General features: G+C 44.5%; 1 long non-coding RNA gene across 1 annotated transcript; it reads left to right on the forward strand.

Moving 5' to 3' along the window:
- The first annotated feature begins 269 nt into the window (after positions 1 to 269).
- Positions 270 to 26,879, forward strand: LOC126083762 (uncharacterized). The gene is made up of 4 exons (XR_007518862.1): positions 270 to 356; positions 14,832 to 15,045; positions 21,547 to 21,618; positions 26,298 to 26,879. It is a non-coding gene; the product is annotated as an uncharacterized LOC126083762 (long non-coding RNA).
- The last annotated feature ends 507 nt before the right edge of the window (positions 26,880 to 27,386 follow it).

Raw genomic sequence — 27,386 nt, forward strand, 5'->3', positions numbered from 1 at the left:
TTCACTATTGTCTCTTCAGTGTATGACACCTAGTAGGACCTCAATAAATATTTGTCAACCTACTGACTTTCAGTGCTAGAATACTGGAGAGGTCCAACAGTCAAGGCCATTGCCAATAACACTTTTCTTTAACTGAGTTTCCTGACTGAGACCAGGTCAAAACCGGATTCTCCCGTGCTGTACATCTGCCAGGATTTGGGCGGCCCTAATGCCCACGTCAAGATCCAGGAAGGATGTGGATCGAGTTGCCAAACCAGCCGCTCTGAGAACTCCCACGGCAAACTCCACTTTATAAAACCAGCTCCAGCCAGAAGCACACCCAGGAGGGCAGGAGAACAGAAACTGCAGGCGTGTGGGTGAGTTTTAGATCTGAAAATGCAAGTGGCTGCCCAATGTTTAAGGAGGAAAAGTAGGTCAACCTCCTTCCTTCAGGTTGGCGTCATCCCCAGACCCTAAAGGGGAAGAAAGAGTTGTGCGATCTCTGGCGTCAGAAGCTGTGGGCACATTTGGTCATGCTCAGCTTTAGGAGCACTACCCCCAGCTCTTTTTCTCAAGACTCCCTAAAAATCAGGAAAAGATGAGTCCAAGCTGTTTTCAGCCTTCAGGTCTTGATTATAGAATCTTTATGAGGCTAGCCTTTTAAGAAAGGGTCCATTTTAGCACCTCCCAAGCCCAAAGGCAGGACCCAAACCCAAAATCCACTGCAATCCAGTCGATTCTGACTCAGAAAGACTCTATAGGACAGAGTAGAACAGGACCCAGAATCCAAAATGTTTCCCAAAGTTTCCCATTTTAAATTTGTCCAGCTAGAGATGGAGCATTCTGTTTTCTGGTATGGGATCACGAGATTTTATAGGAAAGAGCAAAGAGAGAGAGCTTGGGAGAGCCCTGTGAAAGAGCCTGCCCTATGAGGCCTCAGGCGTAAGTACTGCCAGTGACTGCTCACGATACGCTCTATGCTAACAGGGCTCCCTACAACTTCCCCAGTCCCAGCAGAGAGGAGACACCAAGATGGAGAAATGGAGACGCGTCTCCAGTTTTGCAGGCAAAAAATCACCCCCTGCACCCTGTCCCTCCACATTCACTATTGTGATGTTTATTCATAACAACCTGGGCATACCTCAACCACTTGTCCTTCTGACCGAGAAGCTGGAAGTGATGTGTGTCTTTGGTATAATCTGGGGATTTTCTGGGTGAGGGCTGAGATGATTAGTTGCTGGAACCGGTTCCTCCTGGTTTACAAGAGGAGGTTATTAAATATTCAAGAGTTTTGTGAGCCAGTTGTTAAGCCTTTGGTATCTTGATATCAGCCATGGTGACAGTACTTACACCACAGAAAATGGCTAATGCAATTAATCTGGATTTTTCCCCCAGGGCTAGTGCACTATGTCCTCAGAAGGAGCTCGGAGAGGGCTAGAGAAGGCAGGAGAGGACCAAGGGGGTAGTGGTGCCAAGGGTGTTTGATGCTTTCCCTTACATCTTTGTCATGCCATCCTTTTTAGCTATTCATACACTTACTTCCTTGGGCTCAACATTTTCCCTGTGGGAACATCGATGAGTTCCACTCCCACTGCACCAGGGAATATGAAGAAGTTTACTTTCACTCACCCCTGTGCTAATGAGCTTCAATAGCACAACCTCCAAGAGCAGCGGGACCATTTCCTTGCGGGATAAAAGAGAGAAGGAAAAGCTGGGGAGGTGTCTTCAATGGCAACAAGCCAATGGACAAGTAGATACGGGCAGCCTGATAATCAAAGTTTGGCTTCCGTCAAATCCCCTGACAAAAACCATGATTCAGGCTTACCCATTAAGGCCATAGGTGATGTTTCTTTTGTAAATGAATCCCTATGCTTCAGATTTCATTTTCAGAAGTCACAAAGAGTTGAAAAGAAAACAAATTATTTTCATGGTAATAAGCGAAGCCCTATGGTGACCCCAAGTGTATAGGATAGAACTTCTCTGCAGGGTTTTTAAGGCTGTGACCTTTTGGAAGCAGATCATCAAGCCTGTCTTTCAAAGCATTTCTGGGTGGGTTTATGGGCTCTCCGTGAGTCTGAATTGACTCGATGGCAACTAGCAAAAACAACAAATGAAACCCAGGATTGGCATAGAGAAGGGCTCTTAAACTTTAATGGGCTGCCCAACTTGGGGAAGGAGGTACTTCCATAAACACAGATTTGCAGGACTTTTTCTGAGACATTTAGATTCTTGAGAACTTTTGTTGTTATTGTGTGCCATCGAGTCGATTTCGACTCATAGAAACCCTATATGACGGAGTAAAAGCTCATAAGGTTTCCTAGGCTGTAATCTTTACGTGAAAAAACGCTGTCGCCATCGATGAACAAGGAAGGCTGAAGAAGAATTGAAGCCTTTGAACAGTGATATTGGCGAACAATACTGAATATACACTGGACTGCCAAAAGAACGAAGGAAGGATGGTGAGATTACGTCTCAAGTACTTTGGACATGTTATCAGGAGGGATCAGTCCCTGGAGAAGGACATCACGCTTGGCAAAGTAGAGGGTCAGCAAAAAAGTGGAAGACCCTCAATGAGATGTATTGACACAGTGGCTGCAACAATGGGCTCAAGCATAACAACAATTGTGAGGATGGCGCAGGACTGGGTGGTGTTTTATTCTGTTGTGCACGGGGTTGCTATGAGTCACAACTGACTCAACTGGCATATAACAAGTAACAACAATCTTTACGGGAGCAGATTGCCAGGTCTTTTCTCCCTGGAGTGGTTGGTGGGTTTTAACTGTTGACTTTTTGGTTTGTAGCCAAGTGCTTAACCATTGTGCCACCAAAGATCCTTGGAGAAGTGTAGAGGGGGCCTAAGAATCAGCTTTTTTAACCGCCCCTACTCCCACCTGAGGACTACACTTTGAGAAGCCGGTTGGAAGAGGGTTCTCAGCAGGGTCCTCATGACAGAGGCATTTGAAGATGGTGGATCTGACCATTGAGTGGGCTCCTCCTCCAGGGCCTACAGTGCCACAGCTGCACGTGGGTCCAGCATTGTGCCAGGTGCTATGAGAAAAAATAAAAAAGCATTCCATTTCTCACCACCTTTAGTAAGGATCAGGGATGGAGCCTGGGAAAGTAGCCATTAGGCTCTGAGGAACCTCTGGGATGCCTTCACAGTGCCAGCCACCTCTAAGCAATAGCCCCAGGTCTCAGCCTCCACCAAGCCCTGCAGCCTCCCTTTGGCCCTGGGAAAGCTAGAAAGAGGAGCACAGGAAGCACTGCATGGTAACTGCCATCTATAAGGAGGTGACCCTCTGATCTCCTTCCCAACTGATGCAGCCACCTCACCTGCAGTCAAAATGACCCAGATCTATGTTCAAGACAGAGGTAGCCTCCCCATCCAAGATCCCCCTCTGGGAACTAGGAGTGACAATGAACTTTTTCTTTTCTTTCTTTCTTTCTTTTTTTTTTTCAATTGTGCTTTTAAGTGAAAGTTTACAAATCAAGTCAGATTCTCATACAAGTGCTATATACTCCCAGTTGCTCTCCCCCAATGAGACAACACACTCCTTCTCTCCACCCTGTATTCCAGTGTCCATTCAGCCAGCTTCTGTCCCCCTCTGCCTTCTCATCTCCCCTTCAGACAGGAGCTGCCCACATAGTCTCATGTGTCTACTTAGTCCAAGAAGCTCACTCCTCACCAGTATCATTTTCTACCTTATAGTCCAGTCCAGTCCCTGTCTGAAGAGTTGGCTGTGGGAATGGTTCCAAGCCTGGGCTAATAGAAGGTCTAGGACCATGATCTCCAGGGACAATGAACTTCTGTTTCTCCAGACAAATGAGAGGGAGCCCTTCCACCATGGGCTCAGGGCACCCTCTGGAAGCTCCTGAAAGCTGCTGCATGTATGTTGCTCTAGTTGGAAGCACCTCTTGATGATGTAGATCGACAAGGGCTTGCAAAATTCATCCCAAGAACCTAAGACCACTTGTAAAGAGGGGATAGAGTAGGGGCATGACACCCCACAGATGGGCCTGATCTGGAGAGGGGCTACTGATGAACAGTGGTTCCCCCCTCCAGTACACCCACACCACTCCTTGAGAAAGATATCCCACTCCCCGTCCAGATGGTACAACCTGCCAGAGGACATCAAGATAAAGAAGGGAAAGAAAAGATGCAAAACTTCATCTCAGCCCTTGGCATTTGCCAACTGTACACCATCTCGTCTGAGTGGAATTCTACTGCAGCCCTTCCTTAGGCTAAGCTCTTTATATTTCCAAGCCACTTCCTGTTTCCTTTTCTAGGTCATAAGGCTGGCTTATAGCTGGTGTGCTTTACTCACCCGAAAGGCGCTGCTATTATCTCCCATCAGAGACTACAGCTGCCTCTCTGAGAGGGTATGACTTGGAAGGTTATTGGTTTGTTCTTATGAAGATACACAAACCATCCTAGGCTTTCAGAAACGCTGCCTGCTTAGGCCCAGAAGCCAGACGTGCCTGGAAAATCTGTGAATTGCTTGGTTTGGGTTTCTCTGCTGTGCTGATGCCCAGTGTCCTTGGTTTCCAGGAGGGACTGGAAAAGTAGAATTTTTGCAAAAAATTCCACTGGAAACCTTGCTTTGCCAAGTGGCCAGGCCTACCAGACAATCATCAGAAAATAGCTAGTGGTCCTAGAGGAAGATGTGAACAAGCAGCCATTCGAAAGCATTATCTTCTAGTAACTAGATTTCAAAACAAGGAGGAAACCACAGCTCAGACATGAGTTGATGTTCAGTAACCTGAGTTCATAAGAAGAGAGACAAGAGCAGACTGAACAATCATATCACCATCCCTTTATGATTTCTAAGCAGTTTACCCATCCTGACTTCCACCGCTTATTGGAGAAGGGCTATTCTGGTGGACAAGGCACTGGGTGATTTGGTCGAGGTCAGTGTGCTGAGTCAGCACCAGACTGCTATTTTTACCTCCCAGTTCTATCCCCTGAGCTTTTTTTCTGTAAAATGTATTGCCAGCTGAAACACACCTGAGATGGCACAGAAAATGCAGAGCTCTAATCTTTTCCCAATACCTCTAAGTGAACATGCATTCAGGGATGATGCTGTCACAGGGGGCTTGGGACAGGGTCCCCAAGAGGATTGCCCATGCTGCTGACATCCACACACAACATGTGTTCTGCAACATGGAAGGAAAGGGGAGATGAAAGAACAGGCAGAGAAGGGCCCAGAACCTCAGTCCAGCCCGGGAGACAGGGATGAGGCTGCTGTCCTGCAATCAGTCAGGAAAACTGAGTTCTGGATCTCTAGAAGCGAAGGTCCTGATCCCAGCAAGAATACCTCCAAAGAGAGAGACCGGTATTCTCAATCTAGTTGTGCAGAGAAGTAACAATGCCACATGCAGGCCTTTTGACAACAGAAAACGAATATCCTTCTCTTAATTGGTGAAGGCATAGGGAAATAGAAATTCTCACTCCAATCTCTGCCTTCACATGACTGTCTTCCTTCCATGTGTGCCTCTGTGTCTCTTCTCCCTTTGAATAAGGACACTGGTCATATTGGATCAGGGCCCAACCCACTCCAGCATGACTTCATGTTAATTTAGCTTACAGCATTGTCCAAGACGCTATAACCAAGCAAGGTCGCAGTCATAAGTATTAGGGGTTAGGACTTCAACAATTCAACCCATAGCACATACATATGTACGCATAGAAAAAAGTCTGTAAATATAAATATGTGTATGAAAATAATATCAGAGATTATTTCTGGTAATAAGATTACAGGTGACTTGTTTTTTTTTCCTTATCTCCTTTCGACAAATTTTATGCTTTTTTAATAATCAGCATCTATTTCTTGGGTTAAAAAATGTTTTTTTAAGTAGCCAGCTGGGAATGAATAGTCTCCTGTGAACTTGAACTTGAAGGCTGGCCTTGCTGTCTCTGGGAGTAAGCATATTGTGTGCAAAGGAAACAAAGGTCTCCTGGATGCTCTCTTGGTCATGGGGTGTAGGGCTTCTGGGATGAACAAGTTAAACATCTATTTCATCTTCACCACTGGGAGTGATTCTCCGTCTATTTTACCTTCACCACTGGGAGTGATTCTCCGTCTATTTTACCTTCACCACTGGGAGTGATTCTCCGTCTATTTCATCTTCACCACTGGGGGTAATTCTTGAGCCCATCACATAACTTGCAGGCTCAGCTCCACAGACAAACTGCCTTGACTTTAAGGAAGGAGGTGCTTTTTCATCATCACACTTTTCAGGATTTACTCAGAGAGTTCCTGGGCCTCTGAAGTCTCTTCTTTCTGGGTCCTAATTTGGATGATTTTGGAAGGCTGCAGCCACAGGCCCCCCAGCAGAGCTGGGTGACGCACACCATGCCCACACGGCAAAATGCAGGGCAGGAAATTACACTATAACTACAGGTCTATATTCAGAAACCCAGCAGCCTCACCACAAAATAAACTCAAGGGCCCTGAGGCCATGGTGTCCTGACCGATAAGATCAAAGAATCTCATGCAATCTTTCCAAGTGGACTTTTAACTATAGCTTTTAGTTTTGACCTTCCAACTGCATGATCGTGCCAAAATGAAATGGTAACTCTGATTTTTTTCTGTGAATCTACTCTTTGCCCTTTTCAACACACCCTCACATGGCGGGAACATGCCACTGAGGTTTCCTGTTAAGGAAACTTCTTTGGTTTCTGTGAGGGGACCATATATCAACACAACCATGTATAAGTTTTGTGGGTACTAGAACAGAACTATTTTAGTTTAACTTGATGTCTTTTCAGCAAACCACAAGCCCCCAAAGTGAAGTAAGGAAGGATCAACTTATTTTTAATGTGAGGTCCTGATGTGCTGCATCAATCAGGAAAAGGGGCTTCCCCTGGAGCAAGTGAAGTTCCAAATCCTCGCCCTGCCAAGGACTCTAGAGAGAGACAGCCTACAAGCAAACCGTAGCAATTATTTTCTCATTGCTGTCTGCAACTCCAAGTCCTACCTGCCCTTTGAGACCCAGCTGAAGAAAGTTCCGCTGTACCCACAAAGAGCCTCTGTGGGCAGATCAGACATTTACGAATGTCTTTCATATCTCCGAATTCCTTTTTAGAGAAGAGGCTATATCCTGCAATTTAGCATCTGAGTATATAATCTGAGTGTTGTGACTCCATGACGAAAGACCTTCTGAGCAAACGTAGTCAGATTCATATTAGTATCCAATTTAGGATTGCTCAGGGTCCCTACCCACTCAGGATCTCAGCTTCTTGGAGATTTCTTTTTCCCCAGGCATTTGGAACCCAACAGGGAGTAGTAGCTAAGCACATAGACCTTGGAGCTGTGTGATCTCAAGCAAATCATTTGGTCTCTCTGAGCCTGTTGCTCGTTTGTACGAAGATTTTAATAATAGTCATGAGAATTAAATGAGAACATTCTTGTAATGCACTTCTCACTCAAAAAACTTAGCATTTCAGTTTTTAAAAGTACCCTTTCTCCCAAAAAGAAACAGTACCAGTTACCATTGACCTCACTCTGACTCACAGCAACCTCATACTCCATAGGGTTTTCAATCGCTGATTGTTTTGGAACTAGATCACCAGGCTTTTCTTCCCAAGGACCTCTGGGTGGACTCGAACCTCCAACTTTTCCGTTAGCAACAGAGCTCATTAACTGCACCACCCAGGGATTCCCCCCACCAAAAAAAAGTGGCCCCCAAATTCTTGGACACACTCCCATTCAGAGGTGGTGCTCTAGGTCCTCTCTCCTTGAATCTGGGTTCTGAAACTGCTTGATCACTAAAATATGAGTAAGGTGTCACTGGCAGCTTCTGCATCCTGGCTTGCTTTTGGAACCCAGACATCCTACTGAGAGTGTGCCAGCCACATGGAGAGGCCACATATGGATGTTCTGATTGACAGCCACAGCTGAGGTACCAGCCACCAGCCATCAAAAAGGCAAAGAAGCTTTTGAGATGACTCCAGCCGCAGGCACCACTGGACTGCAACTGCGGAAGTTAGAAACCCTGAGCAAGATCCGCCAGCTGATCTTGGTCAACACAGAACCAGAACTATAAGAATAAAATGATTATTGCTGTTTAAGTCACTAAGTTTTGGGGTGGTTTGGTACTTAGCAATAGGCATCTGAAGCCCTTACTAATTGTTTTAGGGAGGTCTGATGTTGGTCCATGAATTGTCCTGGTCCTCCTCACTTGCTGTTCCTCCCTCAGCAGCTGGAGAGTCATCCGCGCTGCTTGGTCCTCCCCAGCTTAGCACAGAGTTAGATGCGCCCTCCTGTCACTCAGACATGCTTGTAGGTATCTGAAACCCAACTGTAGACTGAATTCAAGTTTTCTCCCCTGATGAAATGTCTTAGCTCTCATATAAATCATGTATTAAAAGAATAGTTTGGGTGGAAAGGTGTTGCCCAATGTCACATATATCATGACCCATGTCAGAACAGCCAGTTGGAATCATATACTGCCTCATCCTGTTCACTATGTTTTCCATGAATATTAGATCCCATTTTTTAAAAAAGAATATAAATTTTGTGATGGCAGGGACTCTGCCTTGATTTGTTTTTTGAGCATCAAAAAGAAAACAATGATTATTATTTACTGGAACCAGTTGAGTATATGAAAAGTCTCCTAATCCATGGTGATGCTGGAAATGGACAAATGGTAAAAAGTGTGCTAGAGAATAGTCACACTGTTTGATATGCATTGACTGGTGCCCAAATTCTCATTAAAAATATATATATATATGGGGCAAATCATTTTATTGTTAAAGGAGTGTGAAATTTGTTCACACAAATTAAAAGTCCAGGGATTGGAGGGTAAAATTCCTTCAAGGGATTCAGGGTTGTCTCATTGGGTAATTCAAGAAGTTACGGAAGTCTGCTCAAGATATAAGATATAAGATATATTTTACCTGCTGAGATGAAATTGCAAAACTCTTCACTCTTAGGTACTTAGAATTGTAGGAATATTCAGACCTGAAGATCAGTGGCTTGGCACGAGAGGGAAGGGTGGGAGGACTGGGAGGACAATGGGGGAGTGTCATGCATTACACACAAATGTCTCATTCACAAATCTCAATCTGGAAGTATATTGTGTGATGTCTCCTGCTCCACGGAAACATCTTCATAAACTTCCCTATCAGTCGCCAATCACGGTGGTCTGTCTGTGACTGTTGGCTTCTATTGCCCAATCATATGTCTTCCCCATTGGGACAGCCGTGCGTTGTACTCACCTTCAGTGGTACCTTCTCTGTGCTCCCACAGCTCTCTGGTCTCATCTTTGACCTAACCCTTACTCTGCGGTACACTAATTGTCCACACACCTCTCCCTCTCCAACAGACTGTGAGCTTCTTGAGAGCCATGACAGTCATTTATTTTTCTCTCCCTGCTCCCTGGCAACAGCAAGACTCTCCTTAATAAAGTTTCAAATGAATCAATAAATGGATGAGCAGATTAACTAACGAATGAATGAACTTTCCACTATTTCTTTGTCAGTTTCAACCAGCACAGACAACTTCCTTTTTCCCAACTGTGCCTTGTGCTTCCTTGACCCTAAGGAGACTGTGCTTTACGCGTTTCTTGAAACCTTCCCACAATAGTGTAGCAGCAGGCCTGGCCACATGGGACCCAGTGAAAACTGAAAATGCAGAGTCTCTGATTCAAAAATTATCAAGAATTCCAAGACAGTGACAGCAGAGCATCAAACCAAGTGTGGGGCATTTCTAAGTGTACCAGCTACCTGCTGTTTGCATCAGCTGTGCATGCCATACCTCTGTTTCTGATAATTGCATGATTTTTATTTGAGGAACCACTTTTCCCTATGTAGTAGCTTCGATGGGGCTGATACAACCACCCCTAGCCCAGGGATGGGCACGGATCTGGTCTGGCCAATGAAAGCATTGCCTCCTCCTGGTTGTGACTGGTTCAGGGATGAACATGTGACCCAAGCACAACCAATAGAAACCATACCCTAGAATTTCCCTGCAGGAAAAGAGGTGTCCCATTTCCTGGGGTTACTAAGTTATCAGGAAGTAAGCCTAGAGCTCCAGGGGGTCACAAATTGGGGAAGTCTTACCTGAGATAACGCTGATTCTGAAAAAGCAGAGCTAAGATGGTAGAATGGTATGGGGAGAGGTTCCTGCCAGTATCATTAAGCATCTGGATTATGCTGACTACCTGGACATTCATTTTTTATTTGTATGAACCAATAAATTTCCTTCTTGGCCTAAGGTAGCTTATGTTGGGTTTTGGTCCCTTGAAATCAAAAGCGATCTAATAGATTTAAGCCTTAATAAATACCTTTCCATTTGAATCATAGACTGCCAGAGGTTGAAGGAATCTATTGTTTAGTTCTATGACCTATCCTTTGCTTGGCTTTATTTTTCTTGAGAATCAGGGCAAGAAATAGAAAAGCCCATAGGGGCTATGACTAAGTTATTAATGTGTCAGATATAATGGAGAATTTAACAGTATGTTAAAGACTTAATCTCTTACCCATACTCATTGTTTTGTGTGTGGAGGAAGGCAGGGACCAGGGGCTTTGCTTTGGAGATTGGAAAATAGTGTTTTTATGTTAAACAAGATTTACTTTTGTAATATGAAAGAATAATAATAAAGTTGATTATTTTAAGGGATTTGGAAAGATATGACTCAGGCCAGTTTACCTTTCCACAAGACTACTTAGGTGTCAGTCCCATATAGTGTGACTCTGACCAGCTACGCCAATCCTTCACCAAAAGCCAAGCTTCACAGAGTACAGAAGTCCAGGTGAGCCCCCAGGCCAGGGCTCAGCCTGCCTGCTCCTTCCCTCTCTGCTCTTCTGCCAAGGCCAACAGACCAGTTGTATGTTTACTGACTTGAGCCTAACCACACCCCAGCCTGCATCCTTTCACTAGAGTTTCATTTGGAATCCTGAGCAAAGGCCTTAGGTTGCTATCTCTATTGCCAACAGCAAACACTATCTAACCTCTGAATGTGTTGGCAGGAAAAAAAAGTTTTTATACCTCCTGGCTGGCTAAAATCTTGAGGTCAGTTAACTTCCCTCATGGTCTCATCCTAGTCATCCTTCACTTCTGCTCAGAGTGAAAGCCCCATCCATGCTCTGCCTGACTCTCAGCCTAGCAGTTCTTTCTTTCTTTCTTTTGTTTTTTTTAATTGTGCTTTAGGTCAAAGTTTACAGCTCAAGTTAGTTTCTCATACAAAAATTTATACACACATTGTTATGTGACCCTAGTTTCTATCCCTATAATATGACTGTACATTCCTCCTTTCCACCCCGCCTTTCCCATGTCTTTTCAACCAGCTTATATCCATTTCTGCCTTCTCATCTCACCTCCAGACAGGAGCTGCCCATTTAATCTCATGTATCTGCTTGAACTAAGAAGCACACTCTTCACGAGTATTATTTTATGTCTTATAGTCCTGTCTATTCTTTGTCTGAAGAGTTGGCTTCAGGAATGACTTTAGCTCCGGGTTAACAGAGAGTCCAGGGGCCATGTCTTCTGGGGTTCCTCTAGTCTCCGCCAGACCGAGCAGTGATTTCTGACACCCTCACCCAGATTTGACTTCCACTGCAGCCTTCCCTGACAACCCCTTCCTTTGGGCCCTCCTGAACCCTTTTCATGTCTCTCCATCCTACTCGGTCAGAATCCTCTTCACTGAATCCTCTTTGCCTTCACTGAAACTAGGTCTTTTCAAGAATACAACCTGCTCCCATGGTCCTCTCACAATTCTCAAGTGGTACTTTCCAGTGCCACCTGAGTCCTGCCATCACCCTAGGGAAATTTCAATTTTCATTGTATATCTTCAGCCAATATCTTAGCCTCAAGTTCTTCTACCTCCCCAATTTCAGCGTCCCATCTTCACTTCAGCCATGTCCACATTTGGGATGTTCTAAAAAACTCAGAACTAAAATGTTAAACTCCAATATCCCCAAAGTTGTTAAAGCAAATGAAAACAAAAAAGAAAACCCCAATATCCCACTTTTTCACTTCAGTTCCTTGGTTTCTAGCTTTCATACTGTCAAACATCTGCATTTTCACTTTTTTGAGACTGCTGGTCAATGGACAACTCCATTTTCCCCAAATTCACACATTCAAAACGCATCTATTGAGTCTGTATATGTGCCAGGTACTGCCAGGCAAAGTTCATGAAGCCTCATTCTAGTGGAGGATGTTCCAGTTCCCTCTGCTGCATAAGAAACTTCTTCAAAATTTAGTGACTTCAAACAACAAGGACTTATTATGTCTCACAATTCTCTGATCAGAAATTTGGTCAGGGCCAGGCTGGGCATCCTGCTCCATTGGGTGTCAGCTGGGGTTACTTACTCATCTACAATTCAGTTGGTAGCTTGCCTGAGCTGGAAGATACAAGAAGGCACCATTCACATGCCTGTCACTTATGTGTTCCTCTATATGACTTCTCTGTCTCCATGTGGAGAGGTTGGGCTTGCTCATGACATGGTGGTCTCAGGGTAGTCAGACTTCTTAGATGACAACTGGCTTACACATCAACCCTTCTGCCACATTCTGCCAGAGAGAGAAAGTAATAAGGAGCCTAAAGGCCAGCCCAAATTCAGACGGAGGGGAAATAGAACTTACTTCTAGATCAGTATTGCTGTATGTACAGACAATGAGACAGAGGATTGATGGGATCGTCTTTTGAGAATATATACTACAAAGGAGTTATAAACAGGAAAATACCAGATAGTAATAAGTGCGGCTCAGATAATTGAAACACAGTGATTTCATAAACTATGGCCAAGTAGCTCCTGTAGATTGAGGGGATGGTCAGGGAAAGTCTCCTTGAAAAAGTGATATTTAAATTAAAACTTGAAAGAAGATGTGAGCTGTGTAAAGATCCAGGTAGGAGGAAGAGCTGGTACAAAAACTCCAAGTGGGCATGTTTAAGGAATAGAAAGAAGCCCCGTATGTCAGGAGTGTCGGCAATGACAGAGGGTGATAGGAAATAAGGTCAGACAAGCAAGGGCCAGATCAAGTGCACTAAGGTTGGATTTTATTCCAAGAGCAATGAATGAAAACCCATTGAAGAGTTTTAAACAGAGAGGGACATGATACAACCTATATTGTTAAAAAGTCAGTCTGGCTGCCTCGTGGAGAACAGATTGCAAAGTGCAAGCATGGAAGTAGCAAGACCAGTCAGGGATCAGCTGTGGAGCCCAGGAGACAGATGGTGGCTTGGCCTGGCTGCTGGTTGTGGGGAGGAGACTGAATGGGAGATGTGTTTGGGTGCTGGGTCAGCAGGAAGTGCTGAGGCTTGAATCTGTGCTATTTGGCTTAAGTCCCCTTCATGCCTGATGATCATTATAATAACTCATGTCTCTTCCTCAACAATGCAACCCACACCCAGTTGTCAGAGTTAGTGCCCCTCCTTAAACAGCACTGTAAAAACGGAGTGGTGGCATTAGACCTCCTCGTCCAACTTCATGAGGGGGAAGAGAGAGAATCAAGATCAACATCAACCCAAGGCTGATTCCTATGAGATGGAGGTCAGACATACCTCCTTCCTCCATTCTTTTTACCAATTCTGTCACCAGCCATCCCTCCCATGGCATTCTCTACTTCTCTGCTTGGTCTGATAATTTGTTGCAATGGCTACATGGAACTCACAGATCATACTCACAGTTATGGGGTTTATTAAGTATGTAACAGATAACAATTCAGGATCAGAAACTACTCAGGGTGCAATTCTTTGATCAGAATGGCTTCTTCTCAGCCATGCGCACAGGCAGGCCTTTCTCTGGCCCTCAGCCCCTCGGAACTTGGCCTGCATTGGCCCTGCTCAGGCAAGTGTTATGAAGCTCTTTAACTTTGCCAGTAAGTGCCCGGAGGCACCCCAGTCTACCAGGAAGCCTCCTGTCCGTAGGTGCTCAGCTCTTGTTCTGTGGGTCAGCAAGCCTAGTGTAGCCACCTCGCTCCTTGAGCTGGGAAGCCTTCACCATCTAGCTCTGGTCTCCTGGTTATGCTGTCACCATTTCTCTGCCATTGGACTCTGTCAGGCTTGCCACTGCTTCTCTCGACTTCTCACTGCTACCACTCCATCTCTCGCTGTCTTCAGTTACAACTCTCTGTCTCCTAGGGCTAGGATGTTCTCAGCATAGGTACCTTGGGTCCAAAGGATGCACTCTACTCCTGGCTCTTCTTCCTGATGGTAGTGAGGTCCCCTCACTCATCTTTTAGGATTGGTTCCCTTCCAGCCTAGCCAGATGGAAAAACTTACCAATCCCCTCACTAGGATTCCATATACCTTATTTGCATGGTCCTGCCCTTGCAAGGGCTCCATGCACTGTACTTGTGTTAACAGCAAGCTGTCCAATCCCCTTGATGGGCTGCAATCACCTTACTTTCATAGTCCTACCCAATCATTTTGTGGAAGTCACAAAAGTCATGGCTAGAGGGACCATATTAGAGTAATTCACTACCCCACAACCTCCTTAGTGTTTTCAAGATTATTTTAAATTCCATGTCTTTGCATATAATGTGGCCCTTCATGATAGGCTCACAGCCCCCATCCACCCATCTTTGGCTTGTTTCCTGCCGCTATCCCCCACATGCCCTTTGCTCCAGCCATATCTAATTATTTACTGACCCCTGACCTGTCCTAGTTCATGCGCTGTTTCTGGAATGTGCTGATCCTTCTGCCTAGAATGTTTCTTCTCCCCCACCTCCATTCTTTTTCCACCCAACTTCTATTCCTCCTTCAAAATCTAATAGGGGTCACCTCTTTCATTAAGTCTTCCCTGAAACCCCAGTTTTATATGGACTCTATTTGTCCATGCGCTCAAGCAATCCGCACACTTGACACATGGTCCCATAGATGTCTAACTCCTTGTCTGTCTCTTCCAGGTGATTGTGTGTTCCTTAAGGGCAGAGACCTTCACTAGAACTTGGCACAGCACTCATAAATGAAGAAAGTAAGAAATTTAAGAGTACTAACTCTATCATGTTCAGCATCATTTGCCAAAAATGTGCCTTTCAAAGACAAATCACAGCAGAAAGATGGATTTGATAGATCTTTTTAACGAGTTTCATTCTCCGGAGTCCTTGGATGGCGCAAACAGTTAAGTGCTTGACTACTAGCCTAAAGGTTGGTAATTTGAATTCATCAAGAGGAGCCTTGGAAATCAGGCCTGACAATCTGTTTCTGAAAGGTCAGAACCTTGAAAACTCTGTGGAGCAGTTCACGCTGCACACATGGGGTTGGCATAATAGGAATCGACTAGACAGCAACTAGCAACAGCAGACTCATAACTTAAAAGGTCTTAAAAGGCCTCCAAGGGGGAAAACTTGTGTTCCTCTATGTTCAAGTTTCTCCAGGAAGGATGTGAACTCTGCACACACATTGATCAATATTATTGCTAATGTAGTATTGACTTCTGGTAGAATTAGTACTCACATTGACTTTTCCTCCCAGACTGTCTCTGGGAAGATCTGAAAAGCTTACTGCTATCAACACGAAGCTCACTGTGATGTTTAAAGATAAATACACATGTTGCTGACTTTAAATCTATACCCAGACAACCTACAGAATGGGAGAAAACATTTGGTAACTATATATCTGACAAGGGTTTAATATCCAGAGTAAATAAAGAACTCCTGCAACCAGTTACCATTGAGTTGATTCTGTCTCATAGCGACCCTGTAGGACAAAGTAGAACTGCCCCATAGGGTTTCCAAGGAGCAGCTGGTGTATTTGAACCGCTGAACCTTTTGGTTAGCAGCCGACACTGGATGGCTATTTTCAGAAAATAACAAGTGTTGCCAAGGATGGAACCCTCATGCATTGCTGGTGAGAATGTAAAATAGTGCAGCCTTGGTAGAAAACTGTTTGGTGGTTCCTCAAAAAGTTAAAAATACTATTACCATTAGACCCAGCAATTTCACTCCTGGGTTGTTGTTGTTTTGTTGTAAGCTATTGAGTCAATGCCAACTCATGTCAATCCTATAAGTATATACCCCATGGTTATGGGCTTGATATGCATGCGTATATATTCTTCACAGGGTGGGAAGAGTGGTGGTGGGAGGAGCCAGAGGTCTGTTCTCACACCTGGCTCAGCCACTGACTGGTAGTGTCCCTGGAAAGGACCCTGTACCTCTCTGAACCTCTAGTTCTTTGCAAACCACCCCCCCAAAAGCAAACCAAACCTGTTGCCATCGAGTCGATTCTGAGTCATAGTGATCCTATAGGACAGAGTAGAACTGCCCATAGGTTTTCCAAGAAGCGCCTGGTGGATCTGAACTTCCAAACTTTTGGTTAGCAGCCAATCTCTTAACCACTGCACCACCAGGGCTCCTTGTCCGTAAAAGGAAGGTGATAATAACTGCCTCTTCTACTGCACACTTTCCATATGTATTCCTACCGAGTCATGACTACAACTGGAAGTGGCATGCACAGATGCACACGCTTGCAGCTGCTCCCAGTCTGTGCCATCTATCCATCAAAACATAAGAGAGCAGAGGCCCAGGTCAGCTGTCTGCCAGCTGCTGCTCCAAGTCTCAGCTGGAGCTCTGGACTGGCCAAGGAGAGGGAACTCAATCCCCTGGGCATTTTATAAGAGCGTCTAGACTGGAGATGGCCCTTCTGGGCAGGCTGAGCATCTGCTACATGTGGAAGTTGTTCCTGAGGAGTGCCCCAGAGCCATTAGTGTGTATGGAGGGACACTGGCTGCCACGGTGCTCGACTCAGCAGGACCCTAGGCTCACTTTAGCAGAAGGGTGGGGGAATGCAGGCCCTAGAGCAAGAGTGCTCACCTAGGACATCTACGGTATTCTTATCTTATTTTTTTCCTGCTGAGTAGAGGGTGAGAGGGTGTTGTAAACTGATAAGGCACCAGGGAACACAGATTTTATTTTTTATGCATAAATGAGATTTTAAAACTGGACTACTCCTTTCCTCACCCACCACACATTTTATTAGTAACAAGTGTTTATTAATGTACCTACTATGTGCCATGAGTCCCTTGGTAATGCAAATAGTTAATGCACTCGGCTACTAACTGAAAGGTTGGAGGTTCAAGTCCCAGAGGTGCATTGGAAGAAAGGCCTGGTGATTTACTTCTGAAAAATCAGCCATTAAAAACTGTACGGGGCACAATTCTACTCCGATACACATGGGGTTGTCATGGCTCAGAATGGACTCAATAGCGACTGGTTTGGTTACTGTGTGCCGTGCATGGTATTAGGCACTTAAATTGTCTTGTTTAACATGCTCACCTCACAGAGGAGAAAATGAGGCCCCGGAGCTCACAAGATTTTCAGAGCCTGAAGTAGAACCTTGGGCTTTTGGTGTCCCTCACTCTGTCAGCCTTTCTCAAAGCTTCCTCAGTGCTGAGCTAGTCCCACAGCACCACCTTGTCAAACAGCTACCAGGGTCAGATGGGTTTGGGAATCTCTCTGCACATTGTGTCCTTCCTGGTTGCAGGATACTATTAGCTGAAAAATCACAGAATACCCCGTGGCCTGAACAATGGAGAAACAAGCCAGAAGAGCAGGTCCAGGGCCATTCCAGCGTGATTTTGCAACTGTTTAACCAGGCCAGGGATCAGGATTAGCTTCGTTAAGAGTTTCTTGGCTTTTCTCTTATGATTGCAATAAAACTGCAGCAGCTCCAAGACTCACATCTTCACACAGAAAGAGATAAGTACTCAGCCTATGTCTTGTTTTAAAAGCAAAAAATACTTTTCTGGAAGTCCCCAAACCTGACTTTCCTTGCATCCCAGGGCAGGGCTGCATCACATGTCCAGGTAGAAAGCAATCACCATCACGGAGATGGCTTAGACCAGTCACATTCCTCCCCAAGACTTGAGAGGAGCCCACAAAGCTTACAGATGTCATAATTGAATGAAATCCAGGTTATTTAAGCAAAGAAGTGGAGGTGGGATGAGGCTGGGAATCGTGTTGAGTAGGAAGTTAACAGGGGTTTCCATACCCTTCTTAAAGATTCACATTGCACATTTAAAGTGAAAACAGTTAAACCCTTGACTACTACCTGAAAGGTTGGCAGCTCAAACCCACCCACAGGTGCCTTGAAAGTCAGGCCTGGTGATCTGCTTCGAAAAGGTCACAACCTTGAAAACCTTATGGAGCAATTCTACTCTGCACACATGGGGTCACCATGCGTAGGAACCAACTCGACAGCAACTAACAGCAACAGTAAAGAAATGTATTTTACTCCTTTGAATCAATGCTTTCCAAACATTTTTTCCTTGGCGTTCTCGTGAACTTCCTGCAGACCCACCATGCCGTCTGTCCTCAGTTAAACGACTGTCCTGAGAGCTATGTAACACCTCCCTGGAGCCAGACAGAGCTCTGTGCAAACACAAGAGAACTATGACAACGCCTTCATAATCTGGAGGAGAGAGTTTTCTTTGGCCCAATTAATAGGAAATAAAGGCAGCAGTTTTGCTTCTTCTACAGGCCCATTTTCTTTCTGGCCGTTCAAAATTAAAAGGTTTAAGACATTACTTTCAGTTCAATTTCTTTCCACTAACCTTTCCAGCTCTCCAGTGCCACGAGGGAAGGAGAAAATAACTGCTTTTAAGAGTGATTAAAGAGGGACTCAGGAGCCCTGGAAAGCGCCTTGGCGCAGTGGTTAAGTGCTCGGTTGCTTACCCAAAGGTCAGCGGTTCAAACCACCAGTAGAAAGATGTGGCAGTCTGCTCCAGTAAAGATTACAGCCTTGAAAACCCTATAGGGCAGTTCTACTCTGTCCTATGGGGTCGCTATGGAATCCGTCCACAGCAATGGGTAAAGAGGGGTTGGGCTGGTGGTTAGGTCAAACCAGGACTGCAGCTTCTCCCAGTCTGTGTGTAGACCAACATTAGCAAAGCCGGTAAGAATGCTCCTCTCAGCTCCTTACTTCCCGTAGCCACTTCTCCACAGCAAATAGCCTGCCAGAAGACTGGACAGCTGACAGTTAGTGCTCACTGTGTGCTCGGCCCCACAAACCTCTTCCCCCTCCCTTCTGTTCCTAATCTTCCTGCCTTCCCACTCCCTGCTTCTCCACTGTGCCTCTTCCCTTACTGGGAATTCCTTGCTGGTTTGTTGTTGTTAGCTGCCACCGAGTCGGTCCTGTGGCTCATGATGACTCCATGTACAACAGGACTGGAGCATTGGGACCCATAGGGTTTTCACTGGCTAATTTTCAGAAGTAGATCACCAAGCCTTTCTCCCTAGTCCGTCTTAGTCTGGAAGCTCTGCTGAAACCTAACATCGAAGCACGGAACAAGTCTCCACTGACAAATGGGTGGTGGGTATGCAAAAGGCACTTAATTGTTTCCTGGTTTACAAAAGGGAGACCTTGAGGTTTCTTTGTAACTGGTATTTGAATGAAAATGGAAACCAAACTGTAGTCCTCTGCTGAGGAGAGTAACCAGGGAAAGCTTCATCCCTGCAGACCCTGGCAACTGACTGAGAAGGGGAAGGAATTTGGGCAAGCAGGAAGGACACATTTTGCACTTAGGGTAACAAGGTTCCGGTTGATTTCGCAGATATAAACACTTGTTCTTTCTCCTGTTCATTCCTCGGTCCTCATGTTCTCTTCCTGTGGGCTCACTTTTGTTCCCATTCTTTTATGTGGGTTGGTAAGGCCATCCTCTCAGGTATGGAAGGAGGCAACCTCAGCCTTCGTTGGCTTCCTCAGACAAGTTGACCTGCAAGTTAAGAAGCTGAACCCTCTGGGCTGTGTCTGGTGGAAAAGATTGGAAGGGTGAGGTACAACTTACTAGGATGACAGAGAAAAGCTCAGCTCACTACCCCTGGTTCAACCAGAGACAATTAAAATGCAGCCAACACTTACCAGTTAAATCAGTTGCCATCTTGTTGAGTGTGACCCCTGGCAACCTCTATAGGGCTTTCCATGGCTGATTTTTTGGAAGTAGATCACCAGACTTTTCTTCTAAGGTGACTCTAGGTGGCCTGGAACCTCCAACCTTTTGTTTTGCAGCCGAGCACGTTAACCTTTAGCACAACCCAGGGACTCCAGTCAACAAATACTACTTGCAAGAGGTTCCTGGGATTCTGGGTTATAGGCAGGGTGACTTAGCTTGCAGTCTTCCCTCCACTCTGCACTGTGTGTCTTCCTTCTTTGTGACTTCAGCATCTGTTTAGCTGAACCTTCCCACTCCCTGGGCTCTCACTCCCTTGATCTCTTTACCTCCCATTTTTTTACCTACATCCAAAAACTGTCTCCCACCATCCACTTCTCTCCATTTCCACGGCCTCTGCCAAAGTTTAAGTCACCAGCATCTCTTGCCTAGACACATTTTCACTCTTTCATGGCCCAATCCGTTCTCTATACTGCAGCCAGAGTGATCTTAAAATGTCACTCCTCTGCTTAAAACCCTTTGGTGGCTTCCCCTTGGACAAAGAATAAAATCCACGATCTTTACAGTGGCCCATCATCCGGCCCCTGCCTCTCTTCTCATTCCCTACTTCCCTCTGCTCACCGTGATCAGTTATGATGGCCTCTTGTCAGCCCTGAGCAGGGCCGGCCAGCTTCATGGGTGTGAGACCACTGCAGTTGCACAGGACCCCAGCTCAGAAGGGGACCCTATGCTTGGGGCTTAATGCTCTGCAGTCTCCATCTTGAATTCTTAATGAATTTATCTTTGAATTTGTTTTTTGTCAGTGAAGTGTGATAGAACTATCGAGCATGTGCTGGGGTCTGTTCCTGAGCTTTCTATTCTGCTCCACTGGACTGACTACATGTCTGTTACTGAGCCAGTACCACGCTGTTGTTATTACTATGGCTTTATTATTTCTGGGGCCTCTTGCCACCTCCCTGTGCCCTGGGGCCCCAGGCCCTACCAAGCTCTCTCCCTCCTTTCCCTCCCTGCCCCTGTCCTGTAACCACTGCCACCCTCGCCCTAGAGCAGTGACAATGTGCATTGGCAGGGAAGGCTGTGTGGGTGAAGACACGGAGGGTCAGAGTTAGGTGAGTGCCCCACAGTATCTCGGGATGGGACAAGGCAGCAGCCATCTCCATCCAGGGCTGGCAGCACCATAGTACATTTGGCAGGTGATGACAGGGATCTCTCATCCACCCTGATCCAGGTACCAAGCATGTCCCAGGGCAGAGGCATCATCTTTTGGGGATCTCCCATCTGCCATGGGTTGGGGAGGTGAGCCCCTGGGAAGAGGACACTAACTCCATCACCCCTGGGTGGGGTCTTGTATTTTGATTTTGCACTGGGTCCTGCTAATTACATAGGCAGCCCTGGTTCTGAGATTCTCTGAGCCAGACCACTCTTTCCATGGTTGATTCCTTCTCATCCTTAAGGACTCAGCTTATGGGTCACCTCCTCAGATAGTCCTGCCCTGCTCCTTCCACCCAAAGAGGGACAAGCCTGTAATACCCTGTTTTCTTTGTATTATTTTTCACCATTTATAATCATGTATTTGTTTTATTGCTTGTTTTCTGTCTTCTCAGGAAATTTTAAGCTGCAATTCCTTGTCTGTCTTGCTCAGTTATAGCCACATCACTTACCATAATCTTTAGCACAGTATCTGGTACATATATACTCAACAAATATTTGTTGAATAATCAGTAAATTTATTTCAGAAGCTGCATGGTGAAGATGGTTCCTATTTAAAGCAAATGCAACAAAAAGTGGACATTTGACCAAGTGGAGAGGTAGGTGTTTGCTATTTAATTCCCCAAACTTTTGTGAATGTTTAAAATAATACCGTTTTAAGGAAGTTGAAAAAAGAAAACTATTTCTGGGTTTTTATATACAATTCCTCTAAGTATTGTTTCCAACTTGCTTTTTTCCTCTCAACAAGAAATCTGTAAGGATCTTTCCCCACCAGTCTGCATAGATCAATTCATCAATTTTCTTACATAGTTTTCCATACTTTATTTAGCCGTTTCACTATTGCAATCCAACGAGATTGTTTAAACTTTTTTTGGTGCTATAAGCAATGCCTCAGTTAACTTGCCTGTGTATACCTTTCTGCGCATGTGCTGTGAGCATTTCTCCAAGGTAGGTACCAAAAACGGGAATTGCTTAGTTTGCAGGGCTTGTACTTTTTTTTCCTGCCTGTGTACTTTTTTTTAAATTGAACTTTAGATGAAGGTTTACAGAACAAACTAGGTTCGCATCAAACAGTTAGTAAACACATTGTTGTATGACATTGGTTAATAACGCCACAACATGTCAACACTCAGCCTTCTCAACCCTGGGTTCCCTATTACCAGCTTTCCTGTTTCCTCCTACCTTCCAGTCCCTGACCCAGAGCTGATCCACCCCTTTAATCTTGTTTTGCTCCATGGGTCTGTTCAGTCTTTGGCTGAAGGTTGAACCTCAAAAGTGACCTCATTACTGAGCTGAAAGGGTGTCCGGAGGCCATACACTCTGGGTTTCTCCAGTCTCTGTCAGGCTAGCAAATCTAGTCTTTCTTTTTGAGTTAGAATTTTGTCCTACATTTTTCTCCAGCTCTGTCTAGGACCCTCTACTGTGATCCCTGTCAGAACAGTCAGTGGTCATAGCTGAGCACCATCTAATTGTACTGGACTCAGTTTGGTGCAGGCCATGGTAGATGTGGTCCATTAGTCCCTTGGACTAATCCTTCCCTTGTGTCTTTAGTTTTAGGGCTTGTACATTTTTTAACGAAATAAAGAGATGCTTTTAGGGCTTGTACATTTTTTAACGAAATAAAGAGATGCTTTTAAACCACTCCATCTCCTTGGCATAGGATAGAGCTCCTGAGGGGCAAGGTGAGTGAGAGGCTGAGTGTGAGTGAGCTGCCTGATGGTGCCTCCTCTTTCTTCCCAGATACTCACACTCTTGCTGTGCTGCCTGTCTTGGCCTCACTGATCCCTCGAGAGAAGATCCTGGCAATTACTTGTCTCAGAAGAGAATAATTCTCCTTCTATGTTTCTGTTTAGAGCCACTTATTCTTCTCCATGGGGTAGGTCAGGATGGGGACAGGAGGGACTTGAGAAAAGGTCTAAAAAGTCCTTTGTTAAAAAAAAAAAAAGTTGAGAATTGCTGCTTGGTACTTTTCCTGATTTTTGTTTATAGGAGACTCTGACTCTAGCTCCTCTTGAATTCAGGATGGACAATGGACAGGCATAGAGCCATCTTAGAATCTGTGGTGCATTTATTCAACAAGTTTTCTTTTCAGGGACTTAGTATGGACACTGACTAATCAGGGCATCACTGGTCCTGGTGCTAAAATAGGGTACTGGAGTCGCCCTACCATGCCAGTCAATTTAGTTGGGGACCTGAGAAGTATCATAGGGGACACAGAGGGACTTGGGGCAATAACTGGTTACCAACTGGTGTAGATGTATTTCAATATTTTAACTACTAGTACTAATACATTCCACCACCCATCTGTCAGTTTGCTGCACTCTCGTGGCTTGCATGTTGCTGTGATGCTGGAAGTTAAGCCACTAGTATTTCAAATACCAGCAGGGTCCACCCATGGTGGACAAATTTCAACAGAGTTGCCAGACTAAGACAGGCTAGGAAGAAAGGCCTGGTGACCTACATTGGAAAATTAGCCATTGAAAACTTTATGGATCTTGACAGAATATTGTCCGATACAGTGCTGGAAGATGAACCCCCTAGGTCAGAAGGCACTACACAACAGCAGCAGCAATGGACTCAAACATACCAATGATCGTGGAAATGGCCCAAGACTGGGCAACATTTCAATCTGTTATACATAAAGTCACCATGAGTTGGAACCAACTTGACAATAGCTAACTACGGCAAATATGCTATAGTGTACTGGCACTGTTTATGGAGTTTACATTCTAGTGAGAAGAGCAGAAAATATACAAAATAAGTAAAATAGATAGTAATGTCAAATGATGCTATGGAGAAAAACTAGACCAAGGAGAGGAAAGGAGAATAGGAAGAGCCATGGGGGAGGTAAGTTGCTATTTTATGTTGCAGGAAGGAGGAAAGGGAAGAAGAAAGGCGCGTTCCCCACCCTTTGAGAGCACTTTCCAAAAGTTGCACAAACTACTTACACTCACAGCCTATTGCTCAGAACCAGGTCACACAGCTGCACCTTGCTGCAAGAGAAAATGGGAAATGCAGACTGAAGTCTGGGATGCTATGTGCACAGCTGTGGGGGAGGGAGAGTTTTGTTACTGAAGGTGGAAAGAATGGATATTGGAGAACAACCAGCCACAGCAGAGGAGTAACATGACTAGACTGTGTTGTGGAAAATAATTCTTAAGGATCTTTTGGGAATGAGTTCTCCATGAATCTCTCACATTTCTATGTGTCTTATGAGCAGAGGCACTGGCTGTCTTTTTCTGGACTGTCTTTTCAAGAATGTTTGTTTAGTGAATGGTCTCAGAAGTTAGAGATAGTGTCTCTCTACCAAGCAAAGGGCAGGCATGCTTAGTGTCAAGTAAAATAATGTCTCCCTCTGCAGAAGAGGGGAGGTGGGCTTAAAGCCCGTTATAAGAGATTCTGATTCCCTAAATTCAGGGGTTCTTTTTTTTCTACTGTAACGCAACCCACTGCATGGGCAGGTATCACCTGGTTCTCTTTGCATTGATCTGTGAGAATTAGGGCTTGGGAACTGGTAGAAGAAAATACTGATACTTTGGTTACAACTATTCTCATGAATAATAAAGTCCTTTGTCTTTGACCCAGGAGTCTTGTGCCTTCTACTAGCATCCATGAAACTGTGGCAGGCTAGCTTGTTACTTGTGAGTAGGGTAAAATCTCAGACCCTTCATTCTTGACAGAATCATCAATGAACAAAAGCTTCTTATGGAACAAGATATTCAAATGGCCTCTAAGTAAGACTTTACAAATATATGTCTAATTATTCCCAGGTACCAAGGGAAAATGATACCTTTACAATGGAGAAATCTGGCAGATTCCACCTTAACAAAATTATCAAACATAACACCGCCAATAAGGGAACAAACTGGCATCATGTGCCTCTTAATATAATGCACCAAGAAGAACCCAGCATTATCTCCATTGTATTAGTGTTAAAAATATATATAGTGCAACTCCAGAAGAAGGGAAGTGAGGAATAGGAGGAAGATATGGAATGCATAGCTAACTGGCTCCATGACAACTGCTTCCTTGCCATGAGACTGGATGGTGCCTGGCTACCGTTACTGAACATTTTGATCAAAGATTCTATAGAAAAATCCTGATCAAAAGTGGAGAAATACAGAACTTCAAATTTTCATGGACTCCAGACTTTCTGGAGCTATGGAGGTTAGATGAACCCCTAAAACTATTGCCTGAGATAATCTTTAAACCTTAAACCAAAAATATCCCCTAAAGTCTTCTTAAAACTAAACAATAGTTTAGCTTAACTAGTAAAGAATGTTTGCCTTGAACATTGTGCTCTTTCAAGATCTATCTATATGGGATCAAATTGACAACAGAAATTCGAAAGATTAGATAGGAAACTTAGGAGGCAGTGAGTTTATCTTAATAGGGGAGGAACAACTCAGAAAAGAAGGGTGAGAATGATTGCACAACTTGAAGAATATAATAAATGTCACTGAATTGTACATGTAGAAACAGTTGAATTGGTGTATGTTTTGGTGTGTATATTCTCAACAGCAAAATAAAATTAAATTAAGAAAAAAAATAGTATGACTCTAATCATGTAAAAAACAATCATGAGGTAACAATAAATCAGATTGAGGGATATGCTACAAAAAATATTAACATCATAAAATACAAAAAAGGGTGGGGAACTATTCCAGATTCCATGAGATTAAACAGATATGACGGAGCCCTTGTAGCACAGTGGTTAAGTGCTCGGCTGCTAACTGAATGGGCAGCAGTTAGAGGGAGAAAAATGTGGCAGCCAGTTTCCATAAGATTTACAGCCTTGGAAACCCTATGGGGCAGTTCTACTCTGTCTTATAGGGTTGCTATGAGTTGGAATTGACTCAATGGTAATGAGTTTGGTTTGATTTAAACAGATGTGACAACTAAATGCAATGTGTTACCCTGGATTGAAAAAAAAAGCCTGTAATATCTAATATATCTCTAGATTCAAATTTCCCTTGGTAAATTGAATATGGATATATATTAGCTAATATTATTATATCCTTATTAAATTTCTTGACTGTGATCATGGTATCATGATTATGTAGGAGAAAGCTCATGTTCTTAGGAGGTACATGCTGAAATAATTGGGAGAGAAGAGTTATGATATCAGAGGCTTATTTTCAAATGGTTCAGGAAAAACCTGTACATGTATACATAGAGAAAAAGAGAGAATGCAAATGTGGCTACATGCTATGATTTGGTGAATCTATGTAAAGAGTATGTGGGTCTTCAATGGCTTATTCTGTAAACTTCTCTGCAGGTTTGACCTTTTTCAAAATAAAAAGCTGGAAAAAATGGACAAGATTCGTGGTGGCCCTGCGGAGGATGGGTCAGAGGAAGGATGAAGCTGGGCTCAGGGATGACTGGATTAGGAGCTGCATCCCATCAGGAATTCTGTCTCCATCACTCATCATGGCTTCTCTCTGCAGCCTGGTTTTCTTTTCCCCTACTGCATGTAGGCTTTTAGGTGGTAGGACACATGGCCGCAGGCCTCTCTGGATTTCCAGCCGTCCAGCTAGTAACAGAGGATAAAATCAGTTGCCATTGAGTCAACTCTGACTCATGGCGACCCGTGCGCTTCAGAGTTGAACTGGGTTCCGTAGGGGTTTCAATGGCTGATTTGTTTGTTTGCTTGTTTGTTTGTTTGTTTGTTTTGCATGACCCAGGGACATCTCACTCCCTGCCCCAGTTTGAAAAATCCTGGAAAGGGCTCTGATTAGCTCAGCTTGGTCATGCACTCACCCCTGGGTCAGGAAAATGTAGGACAGGGAGCGGTGTGGCCAGGACACAGCATCTGTTATGTACTCCAGGCAGGGGCGGGTTAACCAGTAAGCAAGGCACTCATGGGCTTAATTGTGTTTCCTTACTAATCTGTAGTGCACAATTTCACATGGGTTTCACCACATGCTGTGGTGAAAAACAGGTGAAATTGTGCACTACTGATTAGTAAGGAAGCACAAATAAACCCATGCATACCTTGCTTATCTGTTAATCTGTCCCCGATCAGGGAAGAATGGGAATCTCCTAAGGGTAAAACGCTAGGAGGGAGAATCAGTTGGATGTGAGATGGAAAGGAGAGAATCAGAGGAATTAAGGATGATTCAACGGTTTCTAAAAAGGGTGATTAGTAGAAGGTGTGGTCATTAACTAAAAGAGAGAACTCAAGAAGACAAGCCAGTTTGGGGTGCTCTGTTTGAACTTGATGAATCCAGGTGCTTTGGTGGCAACTAGGATGAGAAATTTCATGGATTGTTGGAAATACATTTCTGTGGCTCAAAGAAGCACCGGCAGCTCTGCTGCTGGATGAAAGGCATGGGTGCACCAGTTCCTCACAAGAATGTGGAAGATG

Source organism: Elephas maximus, chromosome 10, assembly GCF_024166365.1.
Source record: "Elephas maximus indicus isolate mEleMax1 chromosome 10, mEleMax1 primary haplotype, whole genome shotgun sequence".
Taxonomy (NCBI): Eukaryota; Metazoa; Chordata; class Mammalia; order Proboscidea; family Elephantidae; genus Elephas; species Elephas maximus.